At 28.5% G+C, this 19343-nt stretch overlaps 1 pseudogene across 1 annotated transcript in view; it reads left to right on the top strand.

The window, feature by feature from the left end:
* Window positions 1-205: 205 nt before the first annotated feature.
* LOC147806765 (nonsense-mediated mRNA decay factor SMG8-like) overlaps window positions 206-19343 on the top strand; it is a 32316-nt pseudogene continuing 13178 nt past the window's right edge. Inside the window, exons 1-10 of the transcript XR_015435733.1 lie at window positions 206-214; window positions 2780-2905; window positions 3257-3283; window positions 5848-5976; window positions 7605-7688; window positions 8707-8774; window positions 12056-12215; window positions 13672-13760; window positions 14794-14927; window positions 18372-18583. The product of XR_015435733.1 is annotated as a nonsense-mediated mRNA decay factor SMG8-like (transcript). The remainder of the gene's footprint in view (window positions 215-2779; window positions 2906-3256; window positions 3284-5847; window positions 5977-7604; window positions 7689-8706; window positions 8775-12055; window positions 12216-13671; window positions 13761-14793; window positions 14928-18371; window positions 18584-19343) is intronic.

The raw sequence follows: 19343 nt of genomic DNA, 5'->3' as shown, positions 1-19343 counted from the left end.
CCATCGTTAACTATTAGTGAGGAACACATAACTGGAGCAGAAATAAACAGGCGATAGCTTCAAAACAGTATCTTCCTCTTTGCAGCAATTTCAGATGTGTTGTTATTTACTACTTTTAAAAAGAATATTAGAAGATTTTTATGATGTCAACTCCAACAGAGGATGAAAACACTATAGATTTTAGTTTATTTGATCTAGTCAATAAAGATTTAAAGTAAGGCGTGCTTTTAATTATTTTTTAAATTGCTTGAAAGTAATTCAGTTATTGATCTCTGCTGAAAATTTTTTTAAATGAAAATTGGGGTGATTTCGTAATCAGTATCTTCATAATAATTTCGTCCTAAAGTTCTTTTTTGCCCTTCTAATTTTGAATAAGAATAATAGAATTTCCGTAAACATAAGCATAGGTGATTCTAAGTATATTGAAGCATTCTTTCCAAAAAAAGATGTAAATAATTATTGTGGTTCCTGATCAGGGTACCGCAGAAAAATCTGAGAATGTTATCAATCTGGAAAACCTGATAGTCTTATCAAAATACTGCCAAGAAAGGAGAGGGTGATATTTTGTGCTATGTACACTACAGCATAAAGCACAAATTAACGAACTTAAATTGTCATACTATAGTTTCAACTCAATTAACTAGAACCTTAGGATGGTTCTTTTAAGAATCAGAATTTTGTAACAAAAATATTATAATTTTAAGGTTTAATTGAAGTAATTTTTTTTATGCACTTTTAATAAATTTTCCTTTCAATGTTAAAAGGTACATGATTATGGTACAATGTTAATAGGTACAATTTTTTAAATTTAATGTTTTTTCTAGAAAGATTGTTGTAATGATATCTCTGCAGAAATGGGTTTTTTTTATAACCGTGGTTCAACAGCTGCCTAATTTTTGAGTTTACGACTACTAACGTTCAACTACGTAGCTTTGTAATTTTGAACCCAATCCAGAAGATAAGAAAACGCCTGGATTAAGTATTGGTAGAAATTTGCATTTTTGAAAGACATTTTATGGAACTAATCATTTTGCGGTTTTCCACAGTTAGCCTCACTACAAGGAGACTTTAACCCATAATCCGTCTACCACTGAGGATATTTTATGTCTGCACAGTGGCCGGTGCAAGTTGGATGCGTAATTCATTTTGACCAGCCATGGCTGGCATTAGAAGACAAACGCTCTATCCTCTGAGCCATCACGGCTCTGCACCCCTACATTTAACCAAAACAGAAAATAATATGCCTTCTCTAAATCAGTTCTGTCTTCTCTTGTGTGAATTGTTTACCCTTTAGTTTTTAAAACCAAGTAGTAGCTCATGGAGAAAAAAAAAGTCAGAATTATACAAAATTTTAACTATAAAACTAGTAGCCTATTCCATGTAAGTTGGTTCGAGCAGATACTGATCTGGAAATATCTCACTTTATTGGAAGAAAAAAAAAATAGATTAATGTTATGAAATATTTTGACCCCGGGTAATTCAGAATCACTCTGTTTCTGGGACAAATAATGATCATCTAAGTCGGTGACTCCCAAAGTGGTCTATATCGATCCCCAGAGATCGATGATAACCTACGAGAAGTTCATGTCAAGTGAAAAAAAAATTGAGGGTCCTTGAAATGAAGATGGGGACCAACGATAGTTGATCTCATGAATGGATAGTTGATTTCATGAATGGACTAATCAACATACACTGGTAGTGCATAATTACTTACATTATACTACCTTATAATATGAAGATATATATCTATCTACATAATTTATAAAAGTAGCTATGAACCAAGAATATTATTGAAATTTAAGTTATTAGGATAATTTTTCGATATACGAAACTGAATTATTATGAACTAGTAGTTGCCTGCAGCTCTGTTCGTGTACGTTTTTATTTTCTCTGCGTGTAAGGTTCTGTTTTGTAACAAAAAAGTATTTTGTCGCTGTAAATTGTAGCCTCACAAGATGTGTCAACTCTTTAGCTAGCTAGACCTCCAATTTTATCTGCGCTCAAGATACGGAAAATTAGTTGCTCAGTTCTTACGAGAAAACTTAATAAGCAAACCGACAGTACACTACTACGGTTTTGTATACAAACTTATTTCCCCAATTATAATATTAGTAACGGAGTACAGGTTTTATAGTGCCCTATTTTGTTCCATTGACATATTAATAAAAATTAGTTTGAATTTAATTAATAAATGTATAAAATTAACGTGTGTTTTTTCTTAACTTTTTCACACTACACTTCATTACAGTTAGAAATTTAAATCTTTCACAGTGAGTAGCACTATACCAGCTGTTAGAAATACATTTGTAGTTGATGAATTTACAAAAAATCAATATCAGGTAAGCAAGGGATCTGCCCGAAACCGAAAAACATGGCAAGGGGTCTACAGGACAAAAAAATTCAGGAACCACTGATCTAAATTTTATTTTTTTTTAAAAATTATTGTAATTTTTTTTTTTAAATTTGAGACCTGGACAATAAACCTTGTACACTTTACTAAATTACAACAACATTTACTTCATAATAATTTTTTGTTTAATCTAACAAAATAAGTATCTTTAAAACTACTATCTGTATTTTCCACTTTGAAGATGGGTTTCTAAAAGTGCACATTTCCATAAAGTAAGCAGTTTTCATGCCTGAATTTATTTTTCTTAAAAGTTTAAAATTGCTGCTACTTGAAAATCTATATAATGCTGTTTTATTTTTTCATTGCACTTTCTGAACATGATAATTCATCTGAAACCATTGTTACTAATAATTTTTATTTTATGTTTAGAAAATTCTTTTTGGAAGAAAAAATGAGAAAGTGGTGGTGATATCAGTACTCGGCAAGACTTCCCTGAATTCTTCTCAATTTAAGGAGCATCTCATTGCTGAGGCTTTGAATAAACATATTTTTGAGGTTAATATTAAGTCATTTTAAAATTAAGTGTAACATTTATTCATTTTCAAAATTATTTCCTTTAAGAAAATCTTAAGTAGCTTTTGATATTATAGAAATTTACTCTTAGTATCATTTAAGTAATTATAACTCTAAAGTAATTATAACTCTAAAGTGAACAGTAATTACTCTAAATTTACTAATCTCAGTTTAATATTTCATTGTACTTATAGTTTAAAGTTCTTTTGTTTACTCATTAATCAGTTTGTGATATCTAATCTGATTAATATGCTGTGTTATGATGAAATCTTTTTTAATGTGTAATTTATTAAGAAATAGTTCTTAAATGTTTTTTATTTTTTTATTCTTTAGAATGAAGAAGCTTGTCAGTCTACTTCTGTAAGAAAATGTTTATTAATTTATACTAGTTGGGCAATCCACTGTGTAATGTATAGTAATTTTATTTGTAATTTTAAAAATGCAAAGAATATCATTAGAGGGAGATAGTCAATGCCTTCCTGTGGCAGAATTTCTTTAGGTTGAATTTCTTTAGGCTTTCTTGAATCCGAGAAATTGGTCGGATTTCTCTGTCCAAGAAATTGGATGATTCGTTGACACTATCCAAGTTCTTGAATGTCGCTGATTCGTTGAAAGAAAAACTTGCGCATGCGCATTGTTCATATTCAACATTTTAAAATAATACTTACATAAGTTTAAAATTACTAAATAAATTCAAATAAAATCATAATAACACAAATAAACCTCAACAGATCAATTTATTTAGACTAAAATACATGAAAACCCACAACAAAATGACATAATTTGCTGCCAGCTTGTTGACGTCACAAAACCTAAGACGCTGATTGGTTAAGGGAGAAAAAACTTGGATGGAAAGTAGAACATGCTCTACTTTCGTCCAAGAAGTTGGACCAAGTTCTTGGATGTTTGTTTACACGATCCAAGCTCAAAGCAAAACAAGTTTCCATCAATATCAATCAATCTCTGTCCAAGAAATTGGATCGTCTAAACAGGCCTTTTAGATGCTGTGTTTACAAAACAAAAAGCAATGTCTTTTTTTAAATTGATTTATGTAATATTTTTTTATTCTGATATTATAGGCGATATACTTGAATTTTGTTGGGGGGAGAGTGTACTAATTATTTTCTATGTCGCATTTTGGAAATCATCATCAATCACATTAAAACATAATTAAATACCATGAAATCTGTAGCAGTAATTAACAAAAAAGTATTATAAGGAATATATAATAAATAAAAAATAGCCTATAAATATTTTTTTAAGGCGAACAATACTTTAATAATTTGTCCCGCAGTGGACTGATCATTAAGACACGGTTCCCAGCAGATCACCAAAGTCAAGCATCACTGGCTGCGGTCAGTATGCGGGTGGGTGACCACTTGGATTAGTCTGTGTAGGGACAGAAGGTCCGCGGTATCATTATCATTAAACTTCTCTACCGTAAAGTGCTCGACTTCGTGTGCAGGTCGTTGGGCTGCCGAAGCGGGGGTACCATCCCCTCTGCAGAGGATCAAAATTGTGATGGCATGTTTTCGGATCATCCTCCGGGATGTTTCCCAGACTGTCGCCAATAGCCCATTGTGCAGCTCTAGTGCGATGTAAATTAACTATAACAACAATCATTACTCTCTGACTGCATTGCAGGGAGAAGAGGAAAAAAAGTGGAAAATACCGAGAATTTAAAAATCACCAAAATTAACCAGGCAAAATGAAAGAAATTTTGAGCTTTTCTTTACAAACTCAGAATTCAATTTTTATTTTCTTCTTTTTTTAAAAAAAGGTTACCACTCAAAGAGCAATCTGCGGGATATTTAAGGGAAGATATTTCAGCTATACTAAACTATTTCATTTACTATGACATTATTTAAAATTGTTCAGCTGTTCCTTTTTTTCCCTCAAAATTTTAATTAAGACTAGCATAGTTAGTTCAATTTAGCTACACACAAAAACAATGATTTTGTTTCCTCATAATATAGTGTGTATAATATGTACAGGAAAAACACAGTTAATTTTTTTCCTCCAAATTTGAGCGGCAACCGTACAATAACATTGATCGAGCATCATTATCGTCAGTTAAAGTATGACAATGCTTATTTTTTGTTGAAAAATCTGGCTATGCACCCTATTTCATCCAAAAGCTGACACTTACCATAAAAAATTCAACATAATCTTAAGATAAGCATAGGGCTCATTTTGTGTAATTATTTCGTAATAAAACCTTTGTTTAAAGTGAGAGAAACACATTTAATAAATGAAGTTTTGACTGCATATTTAAAAAATAAATTTATTCACACATTATTTCAACTATTAGTATTTTATTTTTTGTCTTTTTTGTGTAATACTTTGTCTATTATAACATTTATAATCTATATGTTTTTTACTATTTTCTATTACAGGATTGCCACTCCACAGGGAAAATACAGGGAATTTAAAAGTCACCTAAAATAACAGAGAAAATTCTGTAAATTTTAAATTTTTCCTTACAAACTGGGAATTTTATTTCTTATTTTTGTCTTTTGAAATATTCAGAACTCTCAAAAAACAATCTATGGGTTATTTAAAGATGATAATTCAGCTATTATTTCATTTATGATACCATTAAGTATGTTCAGCTGTTCCTTCTTTTTCCTCAAAGTTATACCAGCAATTTAAACTAGTATAGTTAGCCCAAAATAGCTCAAAGAAGAGAACAATAATTGTGTTTCTTCTTAATATATTGCGTATAACGCGTGCCAAGAATTTTTTTTTCTTCCAAATTTAAGTGGCAACCCTGTTTTAAAAAATGAAAAAAAAAAAAACATTTTGAATTAAGTCTGTCAATTTGTTTCAATAATGCTCTCAATAATTATTTGAAATTCATATTTTTATTAATATAAATTTACAGTAATTCATAACCATCATAATACTGATCTTTTACTTTCAAGAGGAGTTGTGAAGTAAAAGGATATTACGATCCTTCTGTCTGTGCCATATTTCTTCAAGCAACTGGCATATCTGATACAAGTGTTTTAGTTCGTAAATGTAAAGAGTTAGGAACAGAGTTGGAAACAAAGGTAAAAATCAAAATTTGTGTTTTAATTTACTTCACTTGTTTAATTTTCACTCACTTGGTTTATTGATAACTAAGCATATATTTTAATTACTTTTCGGGGTTTTTTCCCCAACCCTTTTAAATATTGACTAAGTTGTTCTCAGTTATAAATTGTCAGGATTTGCTGTCACCGATTGCACAGCTCTAGTGTGACATTAATAATCAACCTTAATTATGATAGATTTAGTAGAAATATTTTGTCTAATATTAATACCAAAAATATGCATGAAAGATAAACTTCTATTCATATATTTTGTACCAAGGCAGTAAGAGAATTGAAAAAGATAACTTATCAAATTTTTTTTTTATAATGGCACCTATATTAATATTGGGTTAATGCATAAGTTCCCGCTTTTTTTAAAAAAAATTTTTTTTACTTAAACTTAATTTTTTTACATAAAATAACAATTTAATCAATAATGTACTCTCCGTTGTTGTGTATGACTTCCTCTCAACATTCAACCAGTTTAACGATGCCTCTTTGACAGAAATCACCTGAAAGCGTCTCGAAAAAGTCGTCCAACCGAGCCCATAATTCGACGTCATTATTGAATGAAACGCCACGTGAAGCATTTGAGTAGTTCTGTGCTTGCTCTCTCTAGCAGCTTCTGTAGCTTTGGCACCTCGATTAAACTCAAAATGAATGTGGGGTCGGAAATGCTCGTTTTTGTCGACTTGACACTCCATTTAAATGCTCTAAAAAGTAACAAAAATAAAGTCAACAAAAAAGCAAAATACACTATTTTTTAGAGCGAAAAATTCTCTTTTGAATAACACAAAAGATTATGCCAAAATATTTCATTTTAAATGCAATTTTTTTAAATTAAACAAAGCGTGGGAACTTGTGCATCTTCCCAATTAAACGTGTATATTAATTATCATTAAATTTGCTCTTATTCCCTTTTAAATAGCTCAGTAGCCCGGGGTGAGCTCAGGCTTCCTGCAGTACTTTTCTCTAGACATTCCTATCTTTCACAACTTATTAGACTCTTGAGTCATGGTGGCTCAGGGGATAGAACATTCCAATGAAGTGAACCAATATTTTTTTGTCATACTAATTTGCTGTAATTTTATATTTTCCACTTGTCTCTCTTCTATCAGTTAAAATTGTGTGACTTTATTATATTTTACAATATGAATTAATTAGGCCGGAATAGCCTGGTTAGTAGGGCACTGGGCCCAAGTCCAAGAGTTCTTGGGTTTGATCCCCCCCGGCCAAAGACTCCCCATGTAGTAAATGGTGACTGATGCACGTTAAATCAGTCGAGTCGCAAAATCTTCCATGTTCTCATAACAAATCAATACCTCTGAGGTTACTGATCCAGGAGTTTCCTTCTCTTCTGGATTGATTCAAAATTTACAAGGCTACAGAGTTGAGCATTAGTTGTCGTAAACCCAAAAGTGGGTCAGCTGTTCAACGACGGATATCACATATTAATTAATTCGTAGCTTGATTTTTCCAGTACAGCTTTTAAAAAAGTAATAGAAACATTCCTTAATCTCTTTAAGTTGTTGACATTTTAATCTTTAAACAAAATAAGTTTTTTCCTTCATGTATCAATAAATAAATAATTAAGTTTATAATTGTAGAGCTTCTTAGAAGTATGGAGTGATTTGCATCTGGATTTTGCTAAAATATTACTTACTCTGTTCTGTGTTTCTCATATAATCATTGTAAGCATAAAAAAAAATTTTTTTTTGCTTCTTTATCGTCTATTTAATAAAAAAAATAATCTGCGTGTCTGTCCAACTGTGCATCAATCCTATAACTAAAAAATCATTTGTGTTGGAGTTTTGGAATTTTTAAAGTAGGTGTAAAGAAGAACTCCCTCAAGCCTAAAAGTTTTCCTAAAATGTCAATTAGTTTGTTTGGGAAGGTCATTTAAAAAGTGAATTTTTAATATTGTTTCAACATTAGATATTGCTACAAATTAATCTGTATACAATTCTTTTTCAAACATTAAGAGATAACATCTCTGATGTTTGCTTGCGTATAGCTCTGTTTGATCAAGAGCCACATTTATTGCATACACTTAGTTCATTATTTTTACTCATTATGTAAAGTAAGCTTAAAGATCAATAGCATGTAAAGGTTTTGTCACCGTTTTAGTATTTCTTCTTAAATTATCTGAAACCACATGTTTGTTTTGTTTAATTACGCTTTTGAAAAATGGTTCTATAAAATTGAATAGTTTAAAATTAATAGTAGTTGAAATATATCATGTTAAATATTAAAAATCAGAATAATTGTGAAAATTATTTGATTTTAGTGTATTATGAATAACATGAGTTAGAACTAGATGATGCTTAAATTTTAGCTTGATGGGATAAACTTATGAAATCATGTTTTGCATAATATAATATAATTTAATAATTTGCTTAATCTTACAGAACTGAAGATAATAAAAGATAAATGAAAATTGTGCAATTATTTTAGCTTTCAATGTATGCCTTTCAGCTTGAAACATTATTTTTATATACCAATTAATTAATTACTTACTTTCTTTTTTATTTTTTACAGGCAATCAAAGATCAGGCAATAAGTAAAATCTAAAAAAAAGTAGCATCTAATTAACCAATGTCCTTTTTTTATTTATTTAAAATATTTTATTCTTTTCAGCATACTTAGTTTATGTATTGATTTTTTTTTTTAATTGACGAACTTAATCTTTTTCTCAAATCTTTTTTTCAGATAATATATCCAAAAGCAGGTTTTGATGTTAGCTACATCCAGCTTTTCAGAGCTCTAGACACAATTAGGTATTCTTATTTCATTTCTTTTTTTAATATGCAGTACTTATATGCTTAAATCTGGTTATGGCTGCTCAAGAATCTAATAAAATAAAAAGATAATTAATCGTATTCAGCAATCTATAAAAATTTATCTACGAGATTCACCCTATTTTAATCCCGCTATCTCCACGGAAAGTAAAGGACAATTATTAAATGGAGAGCGGTTCATGTGGGATTTCGATAAAGAGATTATTTTAATCACTTGCGTGATATTTTTTACTTTAGTTGAAGGCATGAAAATGATGGACATTAAATTTCTGACATAATATAAAGCCATCTGATGAATAGGCTGGCATATCCTCTGGAACCTGTAATTCTCTAGCTAGAAAAAAAAAGTAGCTCACATGAAAATTCATGTCAAAAGTATTAAACCAAATATAATTTTTTTTTTTTTTTTTGTATTTATAACAGGAAAAAAATGAAAATAATTTTAAGTATCAAATTAAATTGCTGCTTTTCCTTGATGTAAGTGTTGGATCAGTTTTAATTAAAAGCATTAATGTTAAATATAGCTCTGTTTGATTACTCTGTATTATTGTTTTGCCAATCAATTGATGAGGTTCTTATAAATGTACAAAGAAACAGACTACCCTAAGTAACTTTTGATCTAATGATCAGATCTTCATATTCTAGGGCTCAATTTTACAATTTCAAAGGTTTGACCTCAAATATGATAAATAATTAGTGCAGATAATATTATTTTACATACAAAATCAGACACAAAAACATACTTTCTCTGAATAAACATAACTTTTTTCCAAGGGATTCATATTTCTGTACTCCGTAATGTTAATTTTACGTTTTGCATATTTCACCATAGCTCAATATAATTCCATGCAATATATAACTTTTAGTAAATATTTGTTATTTTATTTAAAAGTGGAAAATATTTTAAATTGTAAGCTATAAAATTTTTTGCATATTTTTAAAAATTATAATTTTAACTAAAAAAATACAAAATTTGTGAGAAATCGATTGAATAGTTCCTAAAAAATCGAATTTTGAAAAAGTTGTATGTTTTAAATTTGATTTATCAGTAACTATTCAACTGAATTCGCTCAAATTTTGTATTTTGCTGAAAAGAGTTATCAGATAAAAAGCCAGGCTCTTGATAATAATTTTCATATATTTTCTTACTACCTTCAAATCAAACACATAGTTCAAAATTATATTATTCGATTATATATGTCTGAATTTTTTAATACAGTTTAACCTGTTTATCTCGAATCTCACAGGAAAGGCAGAAAAATTTGAGTTAAAGAGGTTTCGAGTTATACAGGTAATTTAAAAATATTTAATTTAATTAAGAAATTCTATTAAAAGTGCTTTAATTGTTTTTAGTAGAAAAATATGGGCATTTCTTCAAATTACTTATACCACATATATTTACATAACATCTATTTACATAATATTTTTTTAACATACATTTAACACTGAAAGTAATTTTTAAAAGATTTTTGATGTATAACTTTATTTGTTTCAATTATTCTTTTAAAGGTTAGAAAGAGCGGAAAGCCCAAATAGATAACATTTTCCTGGGATTCAAGAATATTTTATTAGAATTCTACAGCTTTTTTTCTACCTCTGTTGCATTCACTTTTGGTTCATTAATATGATCTTCAGCTTCTTCCTCATCATCTGATATTCCTTTGACATTATCTATGATTTCTGCATCTGTCAATGTTCCGCATGTTGCCAGGCAGTTGTTCACTTGTAAAATTCTTCAAAATTAATGCCAACATTAAATCCAGATTTTATTGCATTCTATTCTGGCAAATCTGGCACTGTATTTTCAGCATCAGCAGTTTCTTCTTCTTTACTAATGCCTTCAACCTCTTGTTCATCATCTGCACAGCAATTCTTAAAACCTTTTTGGATAAATTTTAGAGACACATTTCTCCAGGCAAAACAGTAATTCTGATAGCATTCAACACATTTAATTTTGGAAGAGAAATTTTTTCATCAATGGCATCTACAAGTTTGCATACCAACTGTTTTCTACAGTTCACTTTAAAACTCCTAATTATCCTTTGATCCATTGGTTGCAATTTTGAGGTGAAAATGAATTCTTAGCTTTCATATCTATGTTGAAAAGCTCACCCCTGGTGGTCTAGTCACTACTCATTAACCCCTCACTTAATGCCAGAATCATTGTATTCTTTTCTAGTTAAAGAAAGTGCAGGGATAGTGATTGAAATTCCAAGAAACACCCCAACCAGTTCATCCCTACTTCCTGTGTGTTCACAAAATGCATCTCTGTAGCAAGTTCTACTGATAAGGAAAGTTTTGACATTTGTACTGTATTATTAGAAATTCGAGAAACGAAGGATTTGAAGGGGAAAAAATATGACATAAACCTGAAAAATACATTGATTTTAGACAGTAAATCTAGGGAATTTTAGAAATATCGAGATATAGGGGTTTTCAAGATAAACAGGTTCAACTGTATAAGTAATTTAATAGTTATGATGCTGTTATAGGCCTTACATATTTCCTAACTTTTAAAATTTCTTTAATTTTATGGTTTAATTTTTTTTAATCATTCTTAATTCTCTTATAATTAAAATAAGTCAATTATTTCATTTTTATCTCATTTTATTAGAAGCAAATTTAAATATTCTTATTATTTTCTTAGCAATCAATGTGTAGCCTGCCTTTTAATTTAATACGAATGTATAACTCATTAAAAGAGTGTTAAGTTAAATATTCTATGTTAAGTACAAAAGAAATTTTCACTATTCAGAAATTTTCACCAATTCTTCTATGATAATAGTATCAAATGTCATGATTCAAAAATAGATCATCTCAAATAATGTATCTTATATTTACCTAAATTTTGGTTTATAATTTTTTAAGAATTTTAGCCTTTGTTTTGCAAATTAAGTATTATCTTGAGCTTGTATTATCCCACTGGCAGTTTAGCAAATGAGTAAAATTGGGAGGAATGTTTTTCTCCTATATAGTAACAAGTAAAAACCAGTTTTGCTATGTGGAGAAGACTGCACATTAAAATGCGACTTTTTACATGCAGAACTGTCAGTGGGTTATAAGTCTAAGTGGGTTTATTCTTTTTAAAACTGAGCGTTAGCCCATCTGTTCTGGGCATGTTTTTGACAGACATAGTCAGCTCAAATTTAATGCCATTGAGTACATGTCTGAATATTTTGTCGTTGTTTAGTGGTTGTTATTTTTACTATCTTGCGATATTGTATTTCATGTGTGTTAGTTTTTTTTCCTTCTTCTTTCAGATTGAAAGCATTGCCCTGGTTTAAAGAAGTTCTATCCGATTTGGAACTTTCTACAGAATGGAGACCATGCTCTCCCCGTGTTCTCTTTGTGTTTGAATCTTCTCCTTTGTACACTCCACCCGACAATTTGACTTCTGGCGAATTTTCAACAAGACCAAAAGTATGTTGTTAAAAAATTACTGGCATCCAGCTTGCACTGGCCACAGTACTGACGTGTAATATCCTCACTGGTAGACGGATCATGGGTTAGAGTCCCCTTTGCCGTCAGGCTAACTAGGGGAGGTTCTTGTATTCTTCCTCTCAATGTAACGCAAATGTGGGTTAGTTCCAGCAAAAAGTCCTCCACAAAGGCAAATTTATCCCTGTACTTGATCCAGGAGTTCCCTTGTCTTCTGGATTATGTTTAAAATTACAATGCTACAAAGTTGAACAATGCTAGTCATAAACCCAAATTTGGTTTTTCTGTTCAAGGACGGTTATAAAATAAAAAATAACTTTAAGAGGCTTGGTATGGTTTTGCATTTATTTTCAATTTAAGAACTTTATTTTCTTGAAGGACAGATATTTTTTGGAATTTTTTTGCAAAATTAAAAACAAGATTCTGGCTGAAGGATCCAATTTATCATTATTTTAGATTATCATAATTATGAGTAGATTATCATAATTTCATAGAAAAGGGAATTTTTATAAAAATTCTGGTTTAAGCCCAGATAATTAATAGTATTCAATTTCGTTTACTTAATTTATATTTGCTTGTTGTTCATTTATGCTATATTCATGTCGTCTTCCAGTAGAATAGCCAATTCTCGTTTGAAGTTTTATGTCTTACTAGGAGGCTCCGCCCCTGCTCGCTAACGCTCGCCAACCCACGAGAATTGCTACTCAATCCTATGTGGTTCACGCCGTGAACCATGGCTTGCTGCGCTCCCTCGCCAATGAACACAATGTTCTAGCACAAAGACATAATATATTATCATCAAAGACATAGTATTTTATCATCAAAGACATAGTATTTTATCATCAAAGACATAGTATTGTACTTATGTAGAAGAATTCTACCAATGTTCTTATCGGCTTTTAAAAAAGCATATTAGCTGTTTAGATTGTACATGGTGAAAAAATCGAAACATTAGCTAAATAAGAAACATATTAGCAAAATAAATTATCAAATATTGCTTCGCTAATATTCTGCATTTTAAAGCGTGAAAATTCAATGCATAAATAAACGCGAAATATAAAAAAATTCAATGCATTCAATACAAACACTTAAACGTTTTTTAGACGTTTAGGTAGCTCCCAGTAGAAAAATATCAATCCAACAGCGGCCTTTTAAAGCATTCTCACTTCTAATTGAGTTTAAATTAAATATTGTCATGTTTTTAGTGCATGAATCTGAATTGAACAACCTGATAATGCTCACTCTGGTTATTGTTATCTGGTTGCTCACTACGTGCTCTTGCGCGCCGAAACCTAACAATTAAAAATTAAAACTGTTGCCAGCGCGAGAAAAGAAATATCATCGGTTTTATTGATACATACATACATGCTTACATATTAACGTTTTATATAATATAGATATGGTCATGTACAAATATTATTTTTTTAAATTTCTATAGAAACAATCCCCTCTCAAAAAACTTGAGCACTCATTGGAGGATGAAATTTATAGAATATTGAGAAAAAGCAGAGTTATAACTAATGTCAGGTATTTAATTTCTATCAATATTTTCTTTGAAATCTACAGTGAACTTTTTAGTTCAGTCAACACGTTATGTTAAGTTTGTAATTTAAATTACTGAAAGTCCAAATTGATCAGAAATTTTTTTTTTAAATATATTATATGCATATTTTATTACTTTTTTGTCTCTTTTTTTATGAAACTTTTACAACGTTAAATTTGATTTTAATGCACTTATCTTAAAGTTAACAAAAAATAAATAAATAAAAAGTTAAAAAAGAAATTAATTATAGCAACAAATCAATATATTTCCATTTCAATAATAATTGCACTAAAAGTAATCAAAAAACTAAAATGATAATTGCACTAATTGTAAAAAATTAAGTAAGTCTATTTCAAGATTCTTTGCAAGCATCAGATATTTCGAATTAAAAAAAGAAAGAAAGGAAGTATACGATTTGAAAATTTGTTTTTTCTGCTCAAAATTATAATTTCTACTTTAATATATTAATATTTTCTTATTAATATTTATATATTAAATATATAAATAAAATATTTATCTGAAATTAAATATTATTTATTAGACTATATCTATATTTTAAATATTCTTTAAATACTATATAGCCAATAAGTCATGCATTGCCATAGATTATATACGTATAGAATATTTATCATATCAGATTTTATATTATTATATTGTAATAATTAGACCAAATTATTAGACACATTGTAGTTTTTCCAAAATTACATGTTTTGCAAGAGTTTGCTTGCAATACATTTATATTTAAACATACATGTAATGGGCTTTTACTCAGGTGATTTTTTAATATACTACTTCCTATTTGTATTTATTTTTAACGTATTGCATTACAATGATAACCCATTGATACACTAATGTAAACAAGTGCAAACCGGTTTCAGTTGCGTAAGAGCAATAAAGCTGTATAGTATCACCTGATAATTAAGATTTTACTTAGAATCTTATAATGTGTCTAATAATTTGGCTTAGGGACTGTATATATACACGCATATATTTATTACATAAATGTTAATTTTGCAGTAGAAACTCTCTGTTTGCGGTTCCTGCTAATCAAGAGTTTGTCTACATATTCTCCACAAAGCGATATCTCTCAGATTTTATTGGATTCTTTTTGTCTCAAATAAGGTACCACTGCCAAATGGCTAAAGACTTGGGTATGACTTTCATTTAATTTCGCTTATTAAACTTCTTTTTTTACAGAACAAATGTCTTCGAAGTCAACCTCATTTACAATAATTATTTCTTATTATCTCTTGTAACATTAAACTTTTTTTAGCTCTTGACTATACATGTTTTACAAAAGTAAAGGGTAAATCACCTAGAAAAAGTGAAGTGCCTCATTGCTGAAGAAAACAACAGCATTTGCTATAGATTATTATTAAAAAATGTTTTATTATTTTTGCAATTTCTTAATTTTACAACAAAATTTTTTTTTTTTTTAAATGCAGTTGTAAAAGTTTTTTTGTTCTAAAAAGACTTCTTTCATGAATTATTCTACTTCTTGTTCTGTATTTTACTATAAATTTCATATTTAAATTGCAATATAATATTTATTTCCGTTTTTCATTGGTAAAAAAAGGAGACTACTAATTTTTGTTTATAAAATAATTATGTAATTAATTCAAGATTTATTTTCTGGCTTACTTTTTTCCTTGAAGACTACCTATTCTAATCCTAAAAGACCCTGTAGTTTGTCTAAAGTAAGAACTCCCCTAGCTCATTTGTCTAGACCCCTGGCAGTGACTATGGTAACGAGGTATAACTATTTCAAGTAGGGGTGTGGGGTCATTATTTAGGACAGGTTTCGGCTCTGGTCAGCGGGAGAAAGGGAAACTTTTTTTTCCAATCTACTACCCCGTGACAGAATCACGGCGATATTGTCGTAGAACTTTACAGAGTTCTTGCAGAAATTCTTTTGAAAAGGACAAATTTTGAGTTTTCTCGTAAATTTGTCTCTTGAATTTTACGTAATGTTTGAATCATACATTTAGATAATCGCTTTTTGACGTGCTCAATTCACGCAGATAGTATCGTAAATCGATGTAATGTTTTGATTGAAGTTTCGGTAGTTATTAATTTTCACGTGGTTTGAAACAATCTGAAATTTTTCATATTGTTTAATATTTCAAACAATGTGAAAATTTTGAATCGTGTATTTGAGTATTTGATTTTTAAGGCAGTAATACTATTGAATTTTTAGCAGTTATTGCTATTGATTTTCTCCATAGATTTTAAATCCGATATTTTATGTACGATATTATTTATTACAACCTAATCTTGAAACGAAACACGGATTTGAGGAGGCCGATTCGAGTGAGTTCGTCATTGATCTTTTTTTCGGCAATGGATTTCATGATTTTAATTAATTTCTTTATTGTGATTATTATTTACAAAATGCGACATGGAAAATAATTAGTGTACCCCCCCCCCATCCAAAAAATGCAAGAATATCACCATATTAGAAAAAAAAATTATTACATGTTCAATTAAAATATATAATAGTTTTTCTTTTTTTGAAAACACAGCACTTTTATTATTTTAAATTAGTAACGTATATATGTTTGTTATTATTAAAAGTATCTTGCAGAAAGGCATTAATGGTAGGGAGTTTTGTCGCAGATAGCTTGAAAAAATTCTGCCACAAGGGTTAATTGTGTTAATCTTAGAGTGAAGAGAAGTTACCCGCCCTGAAATGTGCCATTCTTGTTTCTATAGCAGCAGACTTTGTGGCGGGGGAGTTCTTCTGGTAGACAAAATGTAGGCATAATCTATGGTCAAAAGAAATTTAAAATATATGGTTTACTTACCATCACATAGAATTTCATGTGCACTTTTATTTAAAAATCAGAATCTCCTGTATAATCATAACCTTTAAAATTTTTCTATTCATCAATCATATTTTTCTTGTTTTAAAATTGCTAAAGGCCAAAGATCAAATTGTTCTAATTTCATGACGTCATTCTCACAAAGCAATATTTCAAAATCTAAAAAAACATTTATTACACATTAAAGAACAAACACTATAAAAGGAACATTTATCGCTATTTATGTCTACAAACTGCGATTTGGTTAAAACAGACCCATTACTTATGCTTGAAAGAGAAAGTTAAAAAAAAGAAGTCATATTTCTAACCCATCTTGAAACTTTCGTCCAGACAGAATCATGCAATGACCTCAGATAGTAAAGTAGAACATATAAAAAGTTAAAATTATTTTCCAAAAGAGAGGTTAAATATTGTGAAACTGAAAAATAGTGATCATTTTATTAATGTTTAAATTAAAAAAAATTCCCCTAATTCGGAAAAATCACTTGAAAATTTTGCATTGAATTAACTAAAATTATTATGTAATTAAGTGTAAATAAAGCTTTAAAATATTAAAAAGAAAAGATGTATATAAGTGAGTGATTGTGTTGTGACATCTGTTATTAATGTGCTATGACATGTGTGTTATAATTTATATTTAATAATGTTCTAATCATAATTATATTATAAAATTTCATAATTTTAAACCTAGGCAAAAAGTCGTGAAGTCTGCTATTATTACTAAAATGATAGCATTGTAAATTTTTCATGTTTTCTGTGATACACAATTTAAGGAATGTTTTTTTGAAGGGTTTTTGCAAAGGAAAATGAAAAGAAACCATTATTAAATTTCTAGTTACATTAAAGATATTTTTCTCAAACTTGAGGTAAAGCTTTAATTTGAAACTGTATAATGCTTTTTTGCTGAATGGAATTTATTCGATTTTAAAATAACAAAATATTTTTGAAAAAAATATTAAGCATTTTTATGAATTTTCTAGTTTTGTAGAACTTTTTCACCCAGAGAAAAATCGAATTAAAATCAATGAATATTTCGTATTTTTTCCATATTTTTATGAACCTTTACAGTGCAGTGATGAAGTAACTTTTGAAATATTAAATAATTAGGGCATAACAGCTTTATTTTATTTATTTTTTTTTTAAATTAAAGTTTTGGATTTTTCTTCTTTTTGAAAATGGTTTTTTACTTTGAAATTTTTTAGTTTTGAAGAGAAATGTCACTAAATAATTTAGCAGATACAAACTCACAACAATTTTTAAGAAGTGTTATTTTTTTGGAATCAGTTATAAAAGTTATGTATTATTTATTAAAAATTGATGTTTCATATGAAACAGTTTGAAAATACCATATTATTTACTTAAACGTGTTATTTTGTATAAAACAGTGGTAAAAGTAATATAAACTAAAAAATAATAAAACTATAAACTTTTAAGGAATAAAACTATTGCTGTTTCATTTGAAACAGCAATAAAAGTGACATATTATTTGCCAAAATTTGTTGTTTCATACTAAACAGTTATAAAAGTGTATTTGAAGGTGTAGGTAAATTAATGAAAGACATATTTTTGCAGAGCCTTTGAAAATGACAAAAAGCAATCTTACTATATTAAGAAAAGCATTCTTAATTTGTCATACTTGGCAATAGAAAAATTAATATTCTTCTGATCATTAAAGGGTTTTTTGTTTTATTTTGTTGAATGTGTTTTGAATAAAACTATTCTAGATTTTCATTTAAAGATACTTTGTTATAAGATTGTTTTTACACCTTGCAGATATTTCTGATTCCAAGCCAAAGAGCAAATCTAATATCCTAGGAAATAATTTAAGTTTTCCGTATGTAAATGGTTTCACATTTGAGCCATTTTCAACCAATGATAACTCTGAACATCGTTTTTCCAAGTTTCTGTTTCAACGCATAAATCTAGCCTTGACAAAGGGATTTGATGATAATGTTGGTCGATTTCCGGTTCCTGCTTATTTTGAGGTAAGTTCCTCAATACCTTCATCAAAACTCCTCTTTGTATGTATCTCATGTATTTTTTTTTTTTTTAAAAATCTTATAGCTTCTACCTAAGTTTTTATTTATATATTTCTTTTTTGATTTTTAAATATTATCATACTCAAAGTTATTTTTATTTTTTGTTTCAATTTTTAAAAAAAGTTTAAATGCTTTTGTATTTTTTTTTTTTTATTTGAAGATGAAGGAAAAATTCACTTGATTTAAATCATGATTAAGATATCACTTTAAATCACTTGATTTTTCTAAAAAAATCATTAATTTATATAAATTGTGATATTTAATTTTAAAAAACATCACTATCTTAAACCAATTGATTTTTTTTATTTTTAAATTATTTAATTAAGCCTAAAATATTTTTGAAAAATATATATTTATTTAATATATTTTTATATAAGTCTATAAGAATATATATTAATATATTCTTATATACGTTATTCTTACATAGTCTGATTTCATTGAAAATATAATATTAATTGGTATAGCTTGAACAAAAATAACTATGATTTTTATTAAATAATAATGTTAACCAGTTATTAACTGTTTTAGCTATATTGTTTTTAAATAATATTAAGTATTATTAATGCATTTTTGCATATGCTTTAATTGATATAATTGTAAAAATAAATAATAATAATCTGATTTAAATTCTACAAAATATGATTTAAATTAATTAAATTTTTTTTAAAAAAAAGATCATACTTGCTAACTATCAAGATATAGTAAA

This window comes from Parasteatoda tepidariorum, chromosome 7 (genome assembly GCF_982258835.1).
Source record: "Parasteatoda tepidariorum strain Cologne lab strain chromosome 7, Ptep-v5.0, whole genome shotgun sequence".
NCBI classification, from domain to species: Eukaryota; Metazoa; Arthropoda; class Arachnida; order Araneae; family Theridiidae; genus Parasteatoda; species Parasteatoda tepidariorum.
The sequence above is the reverse complement of the archived record's forward strand: the minus strand, read 5'-3'. Positions and strand labels throughout refer to the sequence as shown.